Source organism: Sinocyclocheilus anshuiensis, unplaced genomic scaffold, assembly GCF_001515605.1.
Source record: "Sinocyclocheilus anshuiensis isolate Anshui unplaced genomic scaffold, SAMN03320099.WGS_v1.1 scaffold292, whole genome shotgun sequence".
NCBI lineage: Eukaryota > Metazoa > Chordata > Actinopteri > Cypriniformes > Cyprinidae > Sinocyclocheilus > Sinocyclocheilus anshuiensis.
This window is the reverse complement of record NW_015555757.1, coordinates 2,643,943-2,663,777: the sequence shown is the minus strand read 5'-3', so window position 1 is coordinate 2,663,777 and position 19,835 is coordinate 2,643,943. Positions and strand designations below refer to the sequence as shown.

The 19,835-nt window shown below is 37.8% G+C and overlaps 1 long non-coding RNA gene and 2 pseudogenes across 2 annotated transcripts in view; 1 reads left to right on the top strand and 2 right to left on the bottom strand.

Annotated features, from left to right (window-relative positions):
* Positions 1–5,080, bottom strand: part of LOC107673902 (uncharacterized) — a 17,197-nt gene extending 12,117 nt beyond the window's left edge. The window contains exon 1 of one of the 2 annotated variants that reach the window (XR_001632445.1): positions 5,061–5,080. This is a non-coding gene — a long non-coding RNA (uncharacterized LOC107673902). The remainder of the gene's footprint in view (positions 1–5,060) is intronic. The other variant, XR_001632444.1, reaches the window with a different exon arrangement.
* Positions 1,571–8,092, top strand: LOC107673901 (dehydrogenase/reductase SDR family member 7-like; annotated as a pseudogene).
* A 53-nt stretch (positions 8,093–8,145) lies between these two features.
* Positions 8,146–18,004, bottom strand: LOC107673874 (pecanex-like protein 4; annotated as a pseudogene).
* Between the last annotated feature and the right edge of the window lie 1,831 nt (positions 18,005–19,835).

Here is a 19,835-nt window from a genome sequence, read left to right as displayed (position 1 = left end):
TGGATTTCTTCCACCCACTGTAAAGCTATCTGAATAGCGATCATCTCTGCTGCATATACTGATATATTATTAGAAGTTCTTTTTGCAGATTTAGATTTAAAGTGAGGAATATACATGGCAGCACTGGTACGCCCAGTTTCTGGGTCTTTAGAACCATCTGTATAAATTTGTAAACAAACTTCTGACACTTAAAGCATCTTATAGGTGGGGGAATATACGGTCGTACCACGTAACTCAAATATCCTAGATACACTTTCTCAGGTAATTTTTCCGCATCAAATTGAATCATTACCGAGAGGCTATCTGCCTTTTGTTCATTTTTGACAGATTTAAGTCTCTTCACATCTTCTACTACTGCCCCTGATAGATTTCGTTTGATAGACTCAACTGAAACATCAGTTGATATCCCTGTTATCACTCCTTTCACCCATTTCCTTTCCTCCATTATTGTACACGATACTTTTATTCCCAGCAGAGATTTTAGTCCTACTGCAGCTTTTTGCTGCTTCTTGTCATGACACAACAACAGTAGTCTGCCATCTCTCACCCTCTTTGCACTATCAATCTTGCCAACCGCTTCTTTCAGAGCTTTAGTTATTTTAATTGGGTTCAACACATTAGCCGATTCCGCAAGAAATTTAAGCATTACCTTGTACTCCTCTTTCGGTCTACTAACCTGTTTCCTTTCTCTTTCACTATCTGATCCAGATGTTTGATCCCTCATTTTTTTCCACTAAAGATTTTCCACTAAAGTCCAATTACTATTTTCAGTACTTTCTAATTCCCCGCCATCCATTCCATCCGTCTCCGGATCACTTCCTGCATCTACGCAACTTCCTTCCATCACCACCTCAGTCACACCCCAGTGTTGCCACAGCCCGGAATCCGGATGTGGATTCATCAGGGCTGCGCACTTAAAAGAATGACATCATCATCATCTTTCCATCAACATCATCCCTCCATCTGTACATCATTCTGTCAATAGCATCGCATCCTTCCCTCGCCATCGATCATTCATCATCCCTCTGTACATAATTATTTTACCACTATGCATCCATCATCCGTCCTGCATCCTTTATCTCTAAGCACTGGTAATTTTTTTAAACTCTAATTACCGGTAACATGTGTGAGACTGAACAAAATGCCACCTAATAACAGAAACCCCTTTTATACACACTTAAATGGAAGCCAATATGTTAAGTGGAAAAAAATGTTTAAAACAGATGAACAGATGTCAAATAGTTATATGCAATTATTTCTATAATACCATATGAATGTCTAATAACACAATCCGAGCTTTGATTTAACATCTATCTATCTATCTATCTATCTATCTATCTATAAGCAATTGTAACACGTCTGAATATATAGATACACATATAGCCTATATCTACCTGAATATATGTCTGAATAGATGCGTCTGAATAGATAGATAGATAGATAGATAGATAGATAGATACACATAGCCTATATAGGATAGATAGATAGATAGATAGATAGATAGATAAAAATAAACGTGGAGCTGTTGGAGTGTGTGCCATTAAGATTACCCCGGAAGGCTTTGACTCGTACTCCTGCCGGGTCGTTGTTGAACTTGGTGTTGTTGGTGCAGAATAAGCTGTTGCAGCATGTTGTAACACAGACGGATCTGTCAAGCGCTCAGCTTGCGCAAGATTCACCAGTGCGTTCAGCCACTACTCTGTAAAATAGCTACTTTTTACTTTAGTTTCTCGGCTTTTGTGCAGAAATAATGGATATATGCTGGCTGTGTGTGATTCTCGCTGGGATCGCAGTTTATTTACTAACGCAGTTTATACGCTTCATCTTCGCCGACGCTGATCTAACTTTATTATGGGCGGCCAGGTTCGGCAACAAACCAGGTAATATGAATCAGAATCTATAGGCATATAGTCCTACATTTACACACTGAAATAGGCTTGTAATGTAAAATGTTCTACTGTATTGATCGGGCTATTTAACAATGTCAAGTGTGACACATTCCTTCAAGACCATGGAATTTGCACTCTGTGGTTAATTATATCTGTCAGTGTTTTAACAACCTGTATGTGTGTGGAGGTCACCATCGCATTATGTGACACGTAGCCTGCTACAATATAATAAAGTATTTATATTTTTTAATAAGAAAAAAAATATATAAACTAAAGTCTGTATAAACTGTGATATGTATCATCTAATGTGATATTTCATATTTTTAATAATTACGTTAACTTACAGCTGATAACAAATTTTATTTCAGTGTCTTTATACACACACAAATGTTGGGTTTTCATGCTTTATGGCAGGGGTGTCCAAACTCGGTCCTGGAAGGGTTAGGGTCCTGCAGAGTTTAGCTCCAGCTTGCCTCAACACACCTGCCTGGAAGTTTCTAGTATGCCTAGTAAGAGCTTGATTAGCTGCTTCAGGTGTGTTTGATTAGGGTTGGAGCTAAACTCTGCAGGACACCGGCCCTCCAGGACCGAGTTTGGGCACCCCTGCTTTATGGGGATTTTCCATAGATATAATGATTTTTGTACAAACTCTATATTCTATACCCTACACCTGAACCTAAATCTATCCTTCACAGAAAAAAACAGCACGATTTAAAGCTGTTTTCCTCATACACTCTCAGAAAAAAAAAAGCTGTCAAACCTTTTCAAAGGGTACGCTTGCCGCCTTAACCCATAAAGGGTGCACTTTAGTACCTTAAATGTACATATTAGTACCTTTTGAAAACGTACTGCCTCAGTGACGGCTTCTGTACCGTTTTTTTTCCTGAGTGTTGGAACCAAATAAATAAATTAATAAAAAATGTGTCCCCTGAAAAAAATCTTGCAGCATAACAAGCACCTTGTAGTTGTAGTTGCACACAGGGGCGGCGTTTCCGTATGGCAGAGTATGGCAGAGTAGGGCCATACCCTAGCCCAGTCAGGTGTGCCGTGAAAAATTATCCAAACTTCACATCTCTATTATAATTCGTTATTATTAAATAATAAAAATCAGAGGGTTTTTACAAATATTTAACCAATGCTAAGTATTACAAAGGGCTTGTCAGTAAAACTTCGTAACGCTATTGGATCCTCAAGCACTCAGAGAAACCTCGTAACTTCACCCCGCTTCCATTCAGATTGACGCGCGCACAGCCTGGAGATAGATCTCCGCTTTTTCGCAATGCAAGGGTAAATAAATAACTGATATTTGAATAGTAAAGCATTTTCTTCAAACACTATGTCTGTAAAAGGCTAATGTTTTTATGTGTTTGAAGAGCGGAAAAGTAGGTTATTTGCCGTCTAGCCAATAGCCTATACTTTTGTAGGCCTACGTTTTAAATATCCTGTGCATAAGCGCTTCATCGTTTATATCATGAGATTTTGGCCAAGTGTAGGCCTTAAACAACAAGAAAAACTAAACGCCCATATAGCAACTATAATTTAACGTTATATAACCTGTAAAAGTTGATGAAAGCGTATAATGCGATGCACTTGCCTCAGATGCGGCCGTTCTAATGACAGACAAAACACAGATCTCCTCATTCGCCGGCCAAAAACCCTACTAACTCCATCTGAGCTCGTTTTTCATATAGCCTGTTAAGTGCAAGTGTCTGATACAATACCAACACTGACGACGCAGTGTCGTTTAATTATTGACTTTTTTTTTTGTAGCTTTCTTTCTTTTTTCCCCCTGTAGCTCACGACCCCCACCCCAGCGCGCATATGGTTTTGTGAAACGCCGCCACTGGTTGCACACAAGCCAAGTTTTAATATCAAATTAAATGTAGAACTGTCAGAAATGTTACAATGAACCATTTCTGAAGGCACAATTATATACCAGCAGCATAGATTAAAATGTATTAATTTAGCTTGAGATTGCACAATACAATTTATTATCACCTAAACATATTTATCCTATATAATGTTTAAACTTTTACAAAAATGTACTTCACCTTGAAAATGCACCTTTTCTTAGACTGACCCATCTACTGACTTTACAGTCCTGCTCTGTTGAGCATTCCTTCCATTACTATACCTTATAAACTGTTTTTGATAACTTTATTATTAATTAAATAATATACAGCATAGAGTTATGGTTTAGATTTTTTATTTATTATTTTTTTATTGTGTAGAGTCAAATTTGAAAGGCAAAGTGGTGTGGATTACCGGAGCCTTGAGTGGCATCGGGGAGGAGTTGTCCTGTCAGCTCGCGGCACTCGGTGCTCGGCTAGTGCTGTCTGCCCGCAGGGAGAATGAGCTGGAGAGGGTGAAGCGCATATGTTTAGGTATGAACAGTCCTGAGAAACGTTTGAGAGAGGAATAAACACGTAAAACCTCTCAGGGGTCAATTAATACACGTTTACAAGATTCATGTCTCTTGCCTCAGAGCTGCAGAGTGTGACCCTGAATGTGTTCACAATTATCGCTGCTGTCATTACCTGACAGATATGTACTAAAAGCATCCACATCATGACCTACTGACACAAAATACACTCCTTCTCTCCTTCTATTAGAGCGCTCCTCTCTAAAGGCTGAGGATATTCTTGTTCTTCCACTTGATTTGTTGGACCGTGCATCACATCAAGAAAAAACTGCTACAGCTCTGAAGCACTTTGGTGATGTAAATGCCATCTGTATTTCATATCCAATATTCAGAGAGTTTCTGTTATTGTTTCTTATGGATTTATATTTCAGTAACACCAAAAAGTATACTTTTCAGAATACCGACTTTGATTGGATTTTCCTAGTATTAAAACCTAAGAATTAAAGTATGCACTGGTACTTTGAATAGGTGAAAGGTGAATAGGTCACCAAAAAATGAACATTTGCTGAAAATGTACTCACCCCCAGGCCATCCAAGATATAGACGAGTTTGTTTCTTCATCAGAACAGATTTGGATAAATTTAGCATTACATCACGTGCGCACCAATGGATCTTCTGCAGTGAATGGGTGCTGTCAGAATGAGAGTTTTTTGATTGATTGATTGATTGAAGTGGCAAGTATGGTGACCCATACTCGGAATTTGTGCTCTTCATTTAACCCATCCAAGTGCACACACACAGTAATGAACACACACACACACACACACACCGTGAACACACCCAGAGCGGTGGGCAGCCATATTGCTGCGGCGCCCGGGGAGCAGTTGGGGGTTCGGTGCCTTGCTCAAGTGTCTCACCTCAGTCTGGTATTGAGGGTGGAAGAGTGCGCTGGTTATTCACTCCCCCCACCGACAATTCCTGCAGGACCTGCAACCTTCAGGTTACAAGTCCGACTCTCTAACCATTAGGCCACGAATGGCCCTTAGAGTTCAGAGTTCAGACAGAGTTCAGAGTTCAGTTCTTAGAGTTCAGACAGCTGATTACAATAATCCACAATTAATCCACACAACTCCAGTGTATCAATTAATGTTTTGTACAGTGAGAAGCTGCATGTTTGTAACAAACTCATCTACTATGCACCAGTGAGCCAAAGTTCCTACATTACATGAAAATAAAACATGAAAACTTAAGACGTATGCAGAGATAGGTATGTAGAAAACCGTAAATAATCATCTGAAAAACCCATAGCATTACGTAGCACAATTTTTCGTCATAAATTTCTCTGTTGACATTGGAACAGCTGCAACAGACTAGCAATGCCATTCTGAGCATCAAGCAATTTAATGCTTTAATATTTAGTAGGATTCCCACTAAAAATTTCTTAATTTTTTGTGTGTCTCTATCTGCATTCTCAGATAGACGCGTTGATAAACAACGGAGGCCGGACGCAGCGTTCTCTGTGCATAGAGGCTGATGTGGATGTGTACCAGGCACTTATGGAGCTCAACTAGCTGCCCCACATGATCCGCCGTGGTAGTGGTATCATAGCAACCGTCAGCAGCGTTGCAGGCTTTGTAGGGGCGCCCCTGGCAACAGGCTATGCTGCGAGCAAGCATGCGGGGCAGGTGAGAGCAAATAGTTCATAGAATTCCCCGAGAATCTGCCTACTCTTATGCAGCCATGTCTGGTAAAGGACAACAGTAATAAAATATAGAAAAAGCTCCTGATTTGTTGTGTTTCTGCAGGGGTTCTTTAACTCTCTGAGAACAGAACTCGCTGATTATCCAAACATCACCATCAGTACCATCTGCCCCGGACCAGTAATATCTACCATCGTTCAGAACGCGTTCACAGAGGAGCTTGGCAAGGTACCTGCACCAGGTTTTTTTTTGGTAAAATAAAAGTTAGATGCAGGGCGGGTCTAAGGTAAAACACCAGTCCAGTCTGTGCTGAAACATTACTGTCAATCAAACTATCGTGGGCGGGGCCTGTTGTTGTGACGTCACACAGACAGGCATCTGAGATCGGCTCGATTTGAGAAAGGGTAAAGATTTCAGTAGAGGAAAAAAAAAACACTGGGGGGATTTTTATCATAGGGTGGTTGTGTACACACACTGCCAACACACATTTCAGTTCAAACAACTTGTAAAAGTGCATGTAGCATCCTATGACCCCTTTAAACTAAAGGAAATTTTTACTGAATTGTGTTTAAAGGTGAAGTTTGCAGTTTCTGCGCTAGTGTCACCTAGTGGAATTACAAAAATTAAGCATATTTTCAAACACAATCCTTTGCAGAACTATCTTAACATGCCTTTAAGATTATTCTTAAGATTATTTATCTGTGGATTGACTGTAAAGAGTTAAAATGTGTGGCAAAAACTTGACTTTAGCTTACCTGGCGAGAAGAAACTGCAAATTCGACATCTCGATTCAAATCGTGTAAAAGCACCGCGAGTGTTTACCGTTGTTTTACCCCGTTGTCTGCGTATTTTCGCAAGTCTTCGAATTTTGGCTTGCACTTCTGTAACAATCTGAATATATTTTTTCAATGTAACAAGTCAGCTTAACACCCTCTGGCTCAGCCTGCTACAGTAGCCACGCCCCCAAACGCTCACTATTGGTTAAGCGGGAAAGAGATTGACGGATCTGGGGTGCGTTTCCCAAAAGCAACTATGGTCGCAAGTTCCGACGTTACCAATAGATTTCAATGGAACTAACTACCATAGTTCGCTAACGATGCTTTTGGGAAACGCACCTCTTAGTGGAACGCTCTAATAATGTTTCGATGGTGCCTAGGACGCTCAATGTTTACACTATTGAGGGATAAAAACCCATGAATGGCATACTTATAGTAGTCAATTAACAATAAACTGGGCTAAAAACAATGTATTTAAAAAAAAAAATCTTCACCTTTAAAAGTACTAAAGTAACTGAAATAAAACTCAAAGAAAAAATGTAAATTTAGAAATACAAAATAAAACAAAAGCACAAAAAATTACAATTTAAATAAAAAAGCTCATTTTAAATATTAATAAAAACTACAACAGTATATAAATATAATACTTATCTGCACTCAGAAAGCAAAACAAACGATCATTAAATCAAAATTCTTTTGCATTTGCTTAACTAAAAAGTTTGTTTTTTTCTCTTTAGCCTGTGGATACATCTGGTGATCAGACCCATAAGATGTCCACAGAACGCTGCGTTCACCTCACCCTGGTAGGTCTGGCCAACCATGTGAAAGAGATGTGGATCGCTGAGCAGCCCTTTCTACTCTTCTGCTACTTGTGGCAGTACACTCCCACTCTGGCCTGGTACTTGACTAATGTTCTTGGTAAAAAACGTGTGCAGAACTTCAAAGCTGGACTGGTGAGTAGTGGGACTTTGGTGTAAACCGATCCCTGAACTAGTTTATTTATGCTACAATAGCACTAATATTTTTTCCGAATCATCTTCTTTTCTAGGATGCAGATTCTGCATACTTCAGGAAGCCAAAAGTCAAGACAACTTGAAAATCTCATTTCAAGAAACACCGATTTGTGAATTTCTTACCAGAAGGAACCGGGAAAGTCACACTATTTCACTACGTCATCAAATAAATATATAAAACCTTATATTTTGCACGCTGTATCAATAAGACAAATGGCAAATCTTTAAAAAATGGCTATGCAGTTGATTTATGTATTCTTTGTGTTTACTGTATTTAAATGTCCATTAGTTGTAAATGGGAATTAATATTCTATAATAATAAACATTTTAAGTTTGTGTGAACAAAAAAGACAGTAAAAGATTTATACAAAACATTTGTATTTCTTCCATACATACAATTGCACAACCATATAAAGACCCAAATAGGATGAACAAAGGTGCCAGAGACAATATTTATAACACCAGGTGGTCACATGAAAAAAGAAAATATTCATAACCACTGAAAATAGTAACCAAGGCACATTCTTGAGATCTGACAAACAGGTTCTCCTTTTTAGGGCTCTTGACAGATGCTTAACAAAAAAGTGGAAAAGTGCAAAAATAAAATAAAAAATGTGAAATGGAAGCTCAGTGTGAGGTGAGATTCAGTCAAGGACACCCAAGGGTTCACTGCTGAGAAAATAGTGTACACTTTCCAAAGAAGAATATAAATCTGGGCTCTGTGTCTGAATGAGTTTACAGTATTATTGTGTGGAGAGGATTTTGCTGGAAAGATCACATTTACTTCATCCCAGCCGCTGAAGTTCATGAATTCATGCATTTCTTCCAGAAGCCAAATGTCACTACAACAGTAGCAATTTTAAATGCTTCATACGTTCAATAAAATATTATACCGTATCCTGAATGAAGAAGAAATTAAATGCAAAAACTTCTGACCGTGTGAAATTCATGTGCTGGCAGCATACGTGCGCTGATCTCAGGATGGTTGTGGGTAAACAAATGAAGGTGATTAATTATCATAAGCAGCGTAAATGGATGGGTGGGGATGAACAGATGGGGTATCCCAGAGGTGGATCAGCTGCTTGAACAGTTAGGTTCCTCAGCATCACAGGATGTGCCTGAATGCTATAGCGCTCCTCGTCGTCATTAGTGGCATATAGTAGTTCCCATGACAGGTTGGCCCACTGGCCCCTCACACTCTCCTCATTCAAAACTCCAACCTGGACTAGATTCTCCTGCAGGGACAACACACGGCTCGTGTACGTCCCCTATGAAACACAGAAAATGTATTACACAACAACAAATGATCATTTGGCATTTTTTTAAATGTAATTTGATCTGTAACGCAAAGATAATGAGAATGCATGAAGAGTAGGGGTAGACCAAAATTTAAAATCATGTCAATACGGTAATTGTCAATAATCAATAAATGACCAGTACTAAAATTCTATACCATTTTATATGAAAAAAAAAAAAGAAAATCACTTGCCAAATGCTAAATGTGAATTTAAGCATCATAACTGTAAATGTATGATATGAAAAATGGATATTCATTTAAAGATTTCCTGAAAATTACATTTAACTGTGTTATTAAATTATACTTAAAATTATAATTATATTAATATTGAAATATTAACAGAATAATTAAATTATAATTGAGTTTGATGATGGCAAAGATAATCTGAATGAAATAGGGGAAAAGAAGCATGTACAATTAAATATCCTATATTGACTGATACCAATAAAAAAAAGATGTAATCGGCCAATATGGTACAAATATGTTTTTCAGAATAGTCTCAATATAATACAGTGACCTAAACATATGCAAGAAGTAATTTGTCTGTATGTATTTAATTTGGAATTCCAACACAACATTACACAATCACAAGCTAATTTATGTGGAGCATGATTTTGGATCAATGAGATTTCATTGTGGGCAAGGCCTATTTGGCAGAAATATAATACAGTGACCTAAACATATGCAAGAAGTAATTTGTCTGTATGTATTTAATTTGGAATTCCAACACAACATTACACAATCACAAGCTAATTTATGTGGAGCATGATTTTGGATCAATGAGATTTCATTGTGGGCAGGGCCTATTTGGCAGAAATAGGGGGGGGGGTCCTTACATACATTATAGTCATGGCTAGTTACGGCAAAAACTCATATATATACTCAGAAGAGATGGTTTTATTGCATCACAGCTAGATACGAGACAGTGTTTGGTAGCAATGGTTACATTCCAATAAATGTGTTTACCATGGTGAGATCGTGTCCGAGAGAGAATAGGACAATAATTCTCTTGTACAACACTGTCTTGCCAACTGCGGTCTGTTACCAGGCCGATAAACCAATTGTCATGGTAATCCTGCAAAGTTGTGAAGAGCTCATCCAGACTCTACCGGACCAAGAGGTGCCTGGTCTACCAAGAGTTTTACACTGTACCTGCACAAACAGAATAAAACAACAGCTGTCACATTTTAGATAAGCGAGAAAATTTAGCTGATGTAAGGCCATTTTTTAATGGAAAATGTGTGCTGAATCTTGCTTGTCTGTTACCTGAAAGCCCTAAGTGTGAGCTGATGCAGCTCTTTATTGGCTCGGAGCCACTCGAGTCCCTCAGTCCAGGGGCCGTCCCCACAGTACAGCCTGAACAGCAGATTAGGGCTGAACACCTGAGCATCTGCCCCCAGTGCCACACAGCATGATAGCACCACCTGGGTATAAAGCTCCCACAGGGCACGGTCCTCCTGCAAACCCAGTGTCACCTGCTCAAAGTCTCCCTCCCCGAAGCTCTCCACCACCAGCTGGGACAAACAAAAGCAGAACCAAGCCTCTGGGAAGCAAGGTCGCAGAACCTGGAGTTTGGAGGAAGCCAACTGAGCAGTCCGCCACTCTGCTGGCAGAGAGAAGAGCTCTGAGAGAGGGCTTGTGAAGTGGAGAGGCTGAGAGATGCTTGGGATGGTGGTCAAAGTGAGTGCAGGCATGTTATCTTTCCCTATATCTACACTGGGCAGGCCAAGCCCCAAACCCAGACCCAGAGGTCTAAGGGTGGGGAGAGAAGACAGAGCCATGCTCTCGTACAGGCTGTGGATTTCTACAGAACCTGGAAGAGACACTTCCAATGCTAACTCGGTCTGTCCTTCATCTGTCCGCACCATCATTCTTATCGGCCGCCGTATGGGGACTGGACCGAACAAATCATCTTCATCGGACCAATCAGCAAAGGATGAGAGGCTGGAGCTGTCCTGCCCCTGAAAGTGAGAGGATGAGGAGGACTCAGAGTGAACTTGAGAGTCCATGGCAACTTTAACCACAACTGGACCTGGCTCTGAGGGTGCGGCATGCTGAGAGCTTTGCGACTTGCGTCCAGAGGTCTGTAGTGACTGACCTTTTGTCCGCTGAGCACCACGTGTCAATTCCTGTACACGGTAACGCAATAAAATCCAGACAAATGTTTTAAGGAAGTCAGAGTTGAGCTGGTGCAGGTGGTCAGGTGAGTCAACGATTCCTGTTAGAACGTTCTGGGCGTCAGCGTAAACCCTGATGGGCAACACAGAGCAGGGGGTCAGAGCATTACCCCAGTGAGGGTTAAATAGTTGGAAACACTGGCCAGGCCGCTCTACATGATCAAACGCTCCTTCAAAAACCTCATCCACACGCCGAGCCTCCACTGTGTGGCATGATGTCTCCTGTAGTTCCAAACCCTGTGGTGAAACATGACAGGTAATAAGAAATAACACACACAGGAGAATCATACAACTGGTGCTCTGTAGACAGCGCAAAAGCAAGAAAGCAAGTATACCTTAATGTTTATAGTGCAATAGCCATAGCCCCTCTCTAGAACAGAGATCCAAAGAAGACGACCCTGAAAGCGGCCAAGGTAATGAGACCCTGGAGTACAGCAACCTTCAATCAGATGAAAAAACAAAAAACAAAGAGTTAATAGAAACTCCAGTTTGAAGTGTTGCATGAATATTAGATCAAATGTAACAAATTCATTGCTATCTTAAAAAAAAAAAAAAAAAGTGTTCATATTTAATTACATTCTTTAACCGGTACATTACAACAATAATAAAAACAAACAATATAGGCTATTGGCTTCTAAATCCACTCTGTAATGCCTATATAATGACTTTTATGTCAATTATGTCTTTATCTTAATTTGGCAGCTTTTCTTAGCAAATATTTACTTTTACACTACTGTTTAAAAGTTTGGGGTTGGTAAGTTTTTTTTTTAAATCTATTTGAAAAAAGTCTCTTATGCTCGGTAATATTGTGAAATATTGTGACCATTTAAATGACTGTTTTCTGCATTTTTATACATTTTAAAATGCATTTTTTTCTTGTGATGGCAAAGCTGAATTTTCAGCAAACATTACTCCAGTCTTCAGGGTCACATGATCCTAAAGAAATCATTCTTATATGCCAATTTGGTGCTCAAGAATAATTTCTTATTATCTTATTATTCTTATTATTAATTATGTTAAAAACAGGTGTGCTGCTTGATATTTGTGGAAACCATCATGATACATTTTTTAGGATTCTTTGATGAATAGAAAGTTCAAAAGAACATAATTTAAAGTGGTCATATGATGTTGTTAGAGCGAGCTGTTTTAGGTAGGCGTGGCTGACTCTTAACTTTTATAAAGAATATCTCTTTGGATTTGAGACTTTAGTCTTTGCAACTTTACAGATCTTCTTTATGCACCAAGAGCTTGTAACACTCCAAAGAGAAAGGAAAAATTGAAATTGCATCATATGACCCCTTTAAAATAGATTTTTTTGGGATAATAATGTAAACTGTCACTTTTGGCCAATGTAATGCATTCTTTTATCCAAAGAGACTTCATATAATAAATTTTCTCAGTTCATGCGTTCTCTAAAAAAACCCCCATGACTTTGGCGTTGCTAGCGCCATGCTCTACAGTTTGAGCTATAATAGGAACAATCTAAAAATATATGATTAATGTTATGAATCAGCATATCATTAATTGTATATTTTGTATTCATTACTGATTATAAATAAATGTTTTAATGAATTAGCTCTAATAGAATTGACAGCCTTAATAAATACATGTCGTATACTGTAACAGTTAATAACAGCGGCAGTAAAATGAGTGACAAGATTATTCTGAGCTGAGACTATACTAGAGATCAGGTGTGACATTTTTCAGTTGGTCTTACTCACCAAATGCGCCATTAGCAAGTGCGTGTCTGATAGCGGATGCCAGTCTTTTGCAGAGCTGCTGGTAATATACAGAATCTGGGCAAGGGCAGGCGGTGCCTGGGGTGCCCGACCACGAGCGCAGCGGCCTGGGGAATCCCACCAGGAACACAGGTAGTGTGAAGAGAGGAAGGAGAGGGGCAGACAGAAGGGCAGAGAGAGCCACGACACCTAGAAGAACTGGGCACAGAGCAACATTGAGCACCAGCAGAGATCCTGCTGAATGACGACGCTGTTTACTCTCTGTCCAGGACGTGATCAATACTGTAAGAGCAAAACTCAGCTTACATACAAACTGAGATACACGATTCACAACCAGAGAGACCTGCCAGAAAATGGGATAGATAAGAAAAATTTTATTACACAAACATACTTTGCAATGTAAATGCAAAGTAAAAGTTATATTTGGCTCACCAGTATCAGCTGCACTGTAGTGCCCAACTCATTCCAACGTGCGACTCTGTGTCCCCCTGCAAGTCTGATGATCACCACCAACACCATCTGCAGCAAAGCAGCCTCAGAGCTCTGCCACACCTGCCGTACAAAGGCCAAAGAATCAGGGGTCAAGGGGGTATTTTAGTGAAAGAGTGCTGTCCATGTCCTCATAATGCTTCAAGGTGGTGTAACAATAAAATCTCATACCATCCTGAATGCCCGTGTGAAGCCAATGGCGAGAGAGGCCGTGTGCACCTTCTTTAGAGATTCGTCCACAGACAAGAACGCAATCATCACCAGCGGACTTGCTGTGAAGTCAAATACGAACATTCACATTAAATGACATATAAAAGAATTATTATTAATTATTATAATTATGTGTTGGCAGAGATGCACTAATATAAAAGTTCTCATCATTACTGATAAACCAACCAACAATATCTATCTACAGTAGGTATATCTCCCCCCTTTAAAATCACGACTCCCTCTCCTCCAACAATGACTGTATGATTTTGAGATCCATCTTTTCACACTGAAAACAACTGAGGGACTTATGTGCAACTATTACAAAAGGTTCAAACGCTCACTGATGCTCCAGAAGGAAACACGATGCATTACGAGCCTGGAGGTTAAAAGAGATTTTGAGATCCATCTTTTCACACTGAAAACAACTGAGGGACTTATGTGCAACTATTACAAAAGGTTCAAACGCTCACTGATGCTCCAGAAGGAAACACGATGTATTACGAGCCTGGAGGTTAAAAGATCAGGGTAAATTGAACTTTTTCAGGGTAAATTGTATTTTTTCTTCTGGAAAACATGTAAGTATCTTCTGCAGCTTCTGATGGGCAGTACTAAATGAAAAGACTATGATATTTTAGCAAAATAAGAAACATGTACACATCTTCATTCTGTTTAAACGTTTACACCCCTGGCTCTTGATGCATCGTGTTTCCTTCTGGAGCATCAGTGAGCATTTGAACATATTGTAATAGTTGCACATAAGTCTTCAGTGTGAAAAGATGGATCTCAAAATCCTACAGTCATTGTTGTAAAGGGTTCAAATACACAAAAGATGCTGGAAAACCAAAGAATTTGTGGGACCTGGAGGATTTTTCTGAAGAACAGCAGGCAGTTTAACTTTTCAAAACAGCTGTGGATCATCCAGGTAACAACACAGTATTAAGAATCAAGCGTATGTAAACTTTTGAACGGGGTCATTTTTATAAATTCAACTATTATTTTCTCTTGTGGACTATATGTAAACGTCTTTTATGTGAAATATCGTATTCATCTTTTTTTTTATTAATATATACTTATTTATTATGAATTCTAAAAAAATGTTTTTAAATAAAGCAATAAAAACTAAAATCAATCAATTTAATTGCTGCAAAATTAATTTCATCCTCACAACATTATAATGTACAGAATGAAAAATGGATATTCATTTTGAGACTTGCTAAAGATTTGCTAAACAGTGGTATTAAATTAAGTATTATTTTATTTTTAATTATTATAAAGTTTTATTTTTTTTTAAAGATTAACTTTCAGTGAATGTTAAATATTAAAAAATGACATTTAAAGTTTTAAATACGGGAAGTGTGCATGGACAATTAAATATTTACTGTTAAATTCCCAATACTGACAAGAGCGATACATTTAAAAAAAAAAAAATTATAATTAAAACAAATAACCAATATAGCATTGATATATCATGCATCCATATGTGTTATCAATGCCAAGTCAACATCTCCCTGCAACAGACTATAAAGATAAACAGAAAGATGCAAAGGATTGTTTGGTTGGTACAGTGCAAACATCTCCTCACCTAGATTCATTAGGATCCTCCGGATTATCCCTGCGACATGCAGACCGTGGGTCTTCTGCCTGAAAGCTTGGGCAGTCGTGACCCGTTTGGGGTACAGTGGGTTGAGCATAACACCTCCCAGCACGCACGCCCCCTGGAGCTCTCTCAGCAGACGAGTGAGCAGAAACAGAGCAATAAGGAGCCAGCCGATCACTTCCTGTGGGCTTGGAGGTACGACAGAAGACTCCCAGTGCTCCAAAGAGTTCACACGCAACGTTAGATTCCCTGAGTTGATGAGGTAAAGCTGATGAAGGAGTCCAGCCTCAGTCAAGGCTCCTATTAAGAACATCAGGGAAAGAGGAAGCCCCCATCAGCCCAAACCCAAGGTCAGAGAGGCGCCCTTCACCAGCACCAGCAGCTGGGTCAAGTCCTGGCTGAAGAGGTAACCCATGGCAACAGTGAATAGAACCACACCCAATGAGGAGGGAATGAAGAAGGTACAGATGGCAACACACACGGATGACAGAAACATCACCAAGAGCCTGACAAAAAGAAAAACAGAAGATCATAGTTACAGGGGACACAAACTGGAATTTTATACAACAGAAGTCTGATTAAAGAGTGCAAGTATTCACCAGAAAGGACTGCAATGTAGAGTTAGTCACGTTGAATCAATGAAAGCAGTTGAATCTTCTGTTTATTCAGCTGCAGCGATAGGCATTTCCTGGGTTTCTTCTGCGAGGTTTATTTGGAGTTTCAGCGCGAGAGCAAAATCGATCACAAATGCAGACATGGTTTTATGTTTACGCGGCATGATACGCAACGCAACGCGTCCAAATACAGTATAAGTCATTATAATCAGTAATTATGTCCCCACTGGATGCAACAAATGCCTCGTTTGTAATGGGTTTTATTGGTTTTGTCTCGTCGTGCTGGGAGATGGCATCACAGTATGCTAAGGGGGTAACATTTCCGTCACACGCTTGAGGTATTCACCCAATCACAACACACTGGATAGCTGGCCAATCAGAGCACACCTCGCTTAGTAATCGACACGTTTCAGAAAGGCGGGGCATAGAGGAGCAACAATAATGTACAGTATGTGGAAAAGAATGTGTTTTTTGAACCTTAAACCGCATAAACACATTGCATTACACCAAATACACAACATAATGTTCTTTTTAGCAACGTCATATGACCCCTTTAAAAATGAATGACCAGAATAATGTAATATTTTCAATAATAATATCTTTATTTGGGAGTTTTTCCTCAGCAGATTTCCATAATAATGCAATAATGCAAATAATTCAATTAATTAATCAGTATTTTATGTAATTAATCAATTTAAATTATGAATTAATTAAAAGTGCTAATATAAGTGTATACACAATACTAAATATACTATATTTACTGTATAATAGTTTATATAATATTTCATAATTATATATTAATTATAGCTATTGTTTTATAATATATACATTATATAATTATAATATATACATTGCGTATATTTCATAAATATATAAATGTATTCATATTTCTCCTCATTATTTAACATTAGAGATGAGTGGACAGTGTTACTTGCCAAGCAATTGTTTTAAAGTTAGACTATTGGAAAGAATATAACCTCCAAAATAAGTGTTTATTTTTATTACACATTAACTATTTTGTCTGGAATTGTTTATCTTAATTACAATAAATATCTTTATAGGGAGTTTTCTCAAAATATTTTTTTTCTCATGCACTGAGCCAGAAATCTCTACTTACATAAACAAAACTTTACAGTTTTATTCCTACCTATATTCTGAAGTTTCTTACAGAGGGGTTTGCTCATATATCAGTCAACTGATTTATGTAACATTGCATTCCTTAAAAGTTGGTGGAATTTTTTTTTTCTGGCTGTTGACAGAATTTTCTGATTTATGGAATGATAAAAATAGAAATATCCAAAATCCCCTCTGTAAAAACATTTAACTCTAATATGCCAACAAAATTAAACAATAATTTTGAACCTGGGTTTATCCAATGTCTGAAATGTATGAAATTTAGTTTATATTTAAATTGAATGCATAATTTGCATATTGAACAAAAAAAAATGTCTTGTGATAAATCAATTGGGGAAGTACCCAGATGGTATCAGTTACATTTTTTTTTTTTACATATTCACCTGGTAAAAAAACAACCTCTGTGTATTTTTACACATTTGATTCCCAGTTTACCTGTTTGTTGATCTTACCCGAGCAAAATAAGCAGAGATGATTATTGCCAAAATAAACATACAGCATAAACACACGAGGAAATGTGGAGTCAATCAGCATCAAACCTGAGACTTCGAATTGTGTGCTCTTAGCTTTTGATTTGTGGCTATAATCCTCAGATTTAAGTTTTTTTATGCAGTCTTGTTGATTTGTATCCTGTGATCTGTTCACATGCTAACACTGCATTTATGACAAGAGACAAACATGAACGTGACAACAGGTTTACAGACCATTACAATAACCAAACACAAAGCTCTTATATCATATTACATTATAATATCGTCTTGGTTTCCTCCAAATAGCCGATAAAGAAGAGAGGCGAGAAAGCGGCTATTAACTGGTTAACGCGGCTAGCGTTAGCAGCTCGTGTTTGGGCTTAGAAGGCGGTTTATTTTTCCACATGGCAAAAAAATTAAATAGAAACACCCTTTTCTTTTTTTAAACATCACATACCTTTAAATGAGAACGGCTGGAGAGGTGCTGGAAGGGTGGGTAGAGGGTTTGTGTCGTGATAAAACGAACCCGTTATCCATCATCGCTTCTGCTGATGCTGCAGTTGGGCAACACGGCCTGAAGGGCGGTGTGTTGATCTAACGTTACATCTATTTTCCCTCACAGAATTAGCCATGGAAATATAAAATATCAAAACTGCAAATGGTATGTTAGCATAACTATTAAGAAGGTTATTCTTGTTATGCATTAGGCTACCTTTGGAAAAAAAGTAATATGCATGTGTTGTAATTTAAAGAGGTATTACTATTGCAAAATATGCTCAAGCTGTGGCATTTAGATTTGATTATTTGCACAATGGAAAGAATATTAACTATTTAATTATCAATTTAATTAAACATTTAATAAAAAAAAAACGAAAAAACACTTTTAATATGTCTTGATCATTTTAGAACTTGCAGCAAAAATAACAACATTTAAATCAAGGCAGTGAAATTAATTAAATTAACCCCATTCTCACTTAAATGTAAAGATTATGATAAAAGAAAAGTAACTAATATGATTTCCACATTTTTTCTATAGATTATTTTATCTAGTAGGCTATAATTAGACATGGGTAAAGGATAATATAAACCAAATCAAATCAGACACTGGATTTCTCAAAGCAACTAACATTTATTTATTTGTTTGTTTGGCAAAATTAAATGAATCACTAGGAGGTCACACTCCAGCAACAGTTTATATCTACACATCTGCTAGTATAGGAAAAGTAGAAGATTTGAAAAATGTACAATGTTTAGGGCAAAGAAGAAAGCATTTGAAAATACTTATGTCAAAGAAACAATTTAGAAGCATATGGAAAAGTGAGCTAAAATTAATTAATTTAATAATGAACTATTGGCAAGTCTGACACACATCCTTGCATGAGACCAATAGCAAAAGACACATCAAGCGGAATGTTCCTGCTGCTCAGACGTATCTCTGTATTCCTTTAAACAGTGCTTGGACAACACACTGTGCTCTATGTTATTTCCACAGCAGGTCCTCCATTAAATTCAACAGCATTCACTCTGGCCTTCCTTTCTCATTTTCTCCACATTTTAATTTTATTCTGTCAGATCTGGTTCCCTCTCTGTGTCTCTCTTCTTTTGCAACCCCCCACCATTATACTCCAGAGGAAAGAAAACAGGAAGAGAATTACCTTGAGCTGTGATAACAGGTTTTTCTGAACACGTTATGTGTGTAATTTCCTTTGAATTTCTCCAGACATTGGTTTTTCAGCTGTGCTGCTTAACTGCCCTCATAATACAGCCCACTGAAAATAAACACATCAGTCTAAAACCTCTGCTCTCTTTTCAGTGTCACAGACTGACACAAATCACTGTTTGCCATAGCTGTAACGAGAACTGTTCCATCCCAGAGTGGGCTTTTATTTCTTAGAGAAAAGTTGATGGCAAAACTCAAAACATGAGTTTGTCATAAAAAGAAAAACAGACACAAAAGTGCAAAGCTGGCAATAGTTGATAGTATGTATGTGTGAGTATTATAAATTAGCAGGAAATGGTTTTCATCAGTGATCAAGTACAAATGTACAAATGACATTATTCTATACAAAATAAGATTATTATTACTATTATTATGCTTGTGTACAATTATGTACAGATTGTATTATACCATAAAATAACAACAATAACAACAACAACAACAAAACGAATAATTCCTATTATTCTCTATAGAATAATATTAATACTAATAATATAAATGTACTATTATGCCTGTGTATAAGTATACAGATTATATTATATTATAAAATAATAATATAAATAATATAAATGATTATGCTTGTGTACAAGTAGATTGTATGTTTTAAGATAATAATAAAACAAATAAATTATTATTATTATTAAAGTAACA